General features: G+C 36.1%; 1 long non-coding RNA gene across 1 annotated transcript; it reads left to right on the top strand.

Moving 5' to 3' along the window:
* The first annotated feature begins 1313 nt into the window (after positions 1–1313).
* LOC107760772 (uncharacterized) lies at positions 1314–4799 on the top strand. The gene is made up of 6 exons (XR_012696962.1): positions 1314–1760; positions 2438–3175; positions 3293–3373; positions 3461–3616; positions 3774–3866; positions 4174–4799. It is a non-coding gene; the product is annotated as an uncharacterized LOC107760772 (long non-coding RNA).
* The last annotated feature ends 207 nt before the right edge of the window (positions 4800–5006 follow it).

The following is a 5006-nucleotide window of genomic DNA, read 5'->3' as shown; positions in this document are numbered from 1 at the left end:
TGTATTTCTTTCCGTGGCTTGTTTGTCTCTGTTCTAGTTGTTGTTCTGTCAATTCTATGTTATTTCTTAGTTGCACTTATTTATACTGTTTTATTCCATACTGTTAACCCTTATATTGTATTTAACCTCAATAGGGCCCTGACCTTCCTCATCACTACCCAACCGAGGTTAGGCTTGGCACTTACTAAGTACCGCTGTAGTGTACTCATGCCTCTTCTGCGCATGTTTTTCATGTGCAGATCCAGATACTTCTACTCAGGCCTACCATCCTTGAGGGAGGCGTCTACTTAGAGACTCGAGGTACATCTGCCGTGTCCGTAGACCGAGGATTCCCTTTCTATTCCTGCCTTTAGTATTTAGCCCTTCTGTACTTTATGTTCTTATTAGACAAATTCCGGAGTTAGAGATATGTAGTATTTTCTTTTTCTTAGCTTGTGATTCGTGGGTTTCTGGGTCTTAGATTTAGATATTGGTTTTGAGATCTATATAAATATGGTGTATGCCGAGCGGCACATTTAATACTGTTATTTGCCTTATTTCTGTTTTTTTAAATTGTTTTACTTCCGCAAGTTTTGGTTATCTTCCGCAAGTTTAGGCTTACCTAGTCGTAGAGACTAGGTGTCGTCATGATGGTTCACGGAGGGCGAACCGGGGTCGTGACATCCTATTTCGATGACAGTTCGGAGCAACATCCCAACAGCCAAGAACTGATATGTCGTATTGCTTATGCTCAAGCAAAGCACCATTGAGTGATATAGATCAAAGTTTGAAATTAATGAGCAAGCAAAGGTACTACAAATACATGGAATCTGTAACTTCCAATCCTATTAGCCAAAACCAAGAGAGTTACTGGTACAGAATTTTACTCAGCTGATCAGTTGTCTACATTCCCATTAATTTATAACAGTGGTCTCTATTGTCTCGCTGAAGCCCTCTTTATTAGTATTACATGCTCTAATTGCTCTCTTTTGAAATGTTGTGATTCCTTTACACCAGTAGTAAAAATCTGTACAGTTATTTTGCTTATGCTGTCCTAAAACATAAGACTAATGAAATCAGTCCTTTTAACTTATAGGAGATATTAACTAAGTAACTATATTGTACTAATGTATGCCATTTTAAATTTTATTAATTGAGTACATGACATGTTATATCAAATTGTCGAACTTGGGCAACTTTTAAAGGAAAAATTAATTACATTAGCGCACTAACAGAAATATTTTTGGACAGATTAAAAAGGTATGGTGAATGCTTTCCTTCATGTAATCGGCTTTATTTGTTATTGAATAATTTAATTCTCAAAATGATGTGCAATTCCGGAGCTTCAGAGGTATGGTCCTGTCCTTGAATCCATTATCAAAATTACTGAAGAATTAGCATATCAACAAGCAAAAGAAGCCGATCAACTGCTTTCAAAATGCAAATATTTGGGTGATATTCATCCTTCCTCTCTTCCGCTTGGCCTCTTCCTTTCTTGTATACCCTTGCTACTATTAGCATTTTACCTATTCTCAACATCCTCCATTATTCCAGTACTTTTCACTTTATTCTAAGAAATGAATCCTATTGGTTTTTTTTATCTTAATTAGAAAACTTCATATACAATTAGCTTTCTTTGAATTTGCTCAAAGGGAAACATTTATTTGATTCTATTCTTTATAGGTCCTCTTCATGGGGCTCCGTATGGTTTGAAGGACATTATTGGCTTCCAAATCTTTCAGGGATCAAGTTTTTAATGTTGAAGCTTGGGTTTATAAGAGGTATTGATAAATTAATGAATGTAGAGCCCTCATCCAGAGGCAACCCTGTACATGTATTTGTATAACTTATAGATACGGGTGATGCAGACTGAAATCTGATAGTGTAGTTCTTGTTGCAAAATTAGTCACTGATTCTTTAACATGTGATATGATATCTGGTTTGGCGATAGAACAACAAACCCATGGAATGTGGAAGAATTTTCTACTGTTTCATCAGCAAAGTTAGCTTCCTGTACCTCAGCAGATATATAGAGTTATTAAGCTATCACTAATACACGTATTTTGATGGAGGTAAACATATCTTCCATTATGGCAAATATGATATTACTTGTTCTGCTATATGTCTATATCTGTTTGCGTATTTGCACGGTCGAAAGAATAGACTTGAACTAACTTTTCGTCATTCAGTGATCCAAATCAATAGAATTTTAAAGATCTTATGTACTGTGTGCCTTATCCCGAAATTGGTACAACAAAGATGACCAACAAGAAGGAAAATTGATATGTAACGGCTTTCACTTTTTGTGAAAATAGTATGTGATTTGGTACCAACTGGTACTATAAAATTTTGTAGTCATATTTCTTGTAGTTAAATATGCTTTGTCAGTTATTAAAAATATACTATTAAATTGCTCTGCCTCTTTCATCAGATTGCTCACTATTTGATTTGATTGCAGATTGATGAGTCTATTCGTAAGATTGTGATTCGTGTTCTAGGCTTCTGCAGTTGCTCGCTCTGTTGCAGCCGATGTCAAAAGTGCTGGTGATCAGGAAATAATTAATTCAGTTGATGTCACATGTGGTCTAAGCTTTGGCGAATACATTGCTCTGGCGTTTGCAGGAGCTTGCAGGTTCCTGCCTTGCATAACCTTATGGAGACACATATATTAGGAGTTGTGTATGTATTAGATGTTACTTTCTTATCATTCAGTATTTATCAATCTTTAAAATGTAAGTGCTTAAATTTCATTATTGTCCCCATTGATCTATTAACTCGATGGGCTTAAGCTGGTCAAGCTAAGAGGAGAAGCTAGGTAATGTTCAACAATCCAATGATAAAAAAAAATATATAGCTTGCATGAAACTCTAAAATATCTACTATTTCCCTTTCCTTCAGGATGCTACTGAAGCTGCAAAAAGTGCAATGGTTAGTATAATTGGATTAGACTCCGAGAAGGTCCACAAACTGTGTGATGCAGCTAATGAGGAAGTTGATGAAGCCAACAAAGTTCAGATTGCAAATTTCTTGTGCCCAGTGAGTTTTTTCAAATGCTCTATAACCAGAGCATTTGAGGAAGTTGGCTCTATAACCAGTAATTGGACTGGACTTCGAGAAGGTCCACAAACTGTGTGATTCAGCTAATGAGGAAGTTGATGAAGCCAACAAAGTTCAGATTGCAAATTTCTTGTGCCCAGTAAGTTTTTTCAAATGCTCTATAACCAGACTAATACCATATTTATTATACATTTTGCAATACTGCACCTGGCTAAGCATTTTCCAGTTTTGTTGTTGACATTGTATATTTTTACAGGGAAATTATGCAGTCTCCGGAGGTCTTAAAGGAGTGGAAGTGGTAGAAGCAAAAGCAAAATGATTCAAAGCTCTAATGATGGTATTTTCTTTCTCTTCAAACGCTGTTGTTTTGGCTGCCAATTGCCAATGTTGTTCGCATCTTAACATTGGATTTTGATTGTTCCAGGTACGTCTAGCTAAGTTTTATGAATCCAGCTGTCTCAAGACTAGAAGCTGCTCTGGTGCAACAGAGATCAGAACTCCTAGAATACCAATAATATCAAATGTTGATGTGCAACCACATGCAGATCCAGACACAATTAAGAAAATATTAGCTCTCCAGGTAAGGACACAAACAATGCATCCACGGCATTAAGTTCATTGATTATGGATGGACACAATCTGCGAATGTTGATTTGTCGTGTTTGAGTTATGCAGAGGAGGTTTGTTCCTCCTTAATGATAAAGATGCTCAATTATAATTCTTTTTCCTTTTTCTAGAAAGCTCATTCATAAATGACAAAAGCTGGTATATTCTAGGACAGCAGTCTGAAAGATTTGTCAACTTTGAGAAAGAAGAGCTATCCAAAACAGGTACTAAAGAGAGCAAGTTTCTTTTCTTTTTTTACATTTAGCATTCTTGAATGACCTCAGTTACTCTTCCGATCATGCCTCAAACTATCAAATCTCTCTTACTGTCATCTACGTATACTTTCAGAATATACAAATGTATTGAAAGTTATGAGATATAGTTGACATTATAATTGGTTCATAAGCCTCGACGGCACTCAGGATCCAGTTACCCTAAGTATACTTTCCCAATCATAATTATTTGACGAACAAGATATGTCTAAATGGGTGAGCTTAATCCTTTTTCATTATTTTTCCTTCTAATTCTAAGATGCTTGCTTTGCCGTTCTGCACCAACACCATGGGATGACCTGCAAATCTACTAGTACAAGATGTTAAACCTGTGGAATTCAATCATTGCAGTATGGAAAATTGACCGCGGAATAAGGCTGCTGCTAAATTTTAGTATGCACATTTGTATGTTTTGCTTGTGGCTTGACCTCTCTGCATAAAAAAGAAGCAATTGTTGTTTATGTAATATGTACTTTGTAATGCATTTTACGTTCTTGTTCATTTAGCTCTAATCTTTTGTTGCAAATAAAGACAACTTTACGCAACATCAGCTTGGCTCTCTCTTAGCTGAATTCCCATTATTCTTAAAGTTACTCAAGCAGTTGATCCAACAGATGCTTACTATCTGGGAAGTACAATGAGATCGCTCAACAATCCACTGAGAAATGATACAAGGTTGACTAAGAAAATTTCTAAGGTGTTCAGCACTCAGCCTGTGGCTTCCAACGAAGGACCTCTGATTTTACCTTTATGATTCATACCTAGATGTTTAGTTCTCTGTGAGGAGCTCAAGACTTTGTGCTAACTCCCAATGCTCACGAAAAAACTATTGATTGCTGAAGGACTCACACTGCATTCTGAATCCTTCTGAAGAATGATAAATGCACAAATGCAAGCAAGTATTTTTTTTGTTTTTTGTTAACAGTTAAAAAGCAAGCGAGTATTGTTATTCTTATAACCCATGATGCACCTTTCATGACTTTAGAGCTTGTGAGATCACCTTAATAATACTAGATCGCTTTTTGGAAGATATCAATGAGCCAAAGACTAAGTTTTTGCCATCACTTGTAATTGGAATTTAAGCTTTCAAAT

This window comes from Nicotiana tabacum, chromosome 11 (genome assembly GCF_000715075.1).
Source record: "Nicotiana tabacum cultivar K326 chromosome 11, ASM71507v2, whole genome shotgun sequence".
NCBI classification, from domain to species: Eukaryota; Viridiplantae; Streptophyta; class Magnoliopsida; order Solanales; family Solanaceae; genus Nicotiana; species Nicotiana tabacum.
Note: the sequence above shows the minus strand (reverse complement) of the source record. Positions and strands in the feature narration are given on the sequence as shown.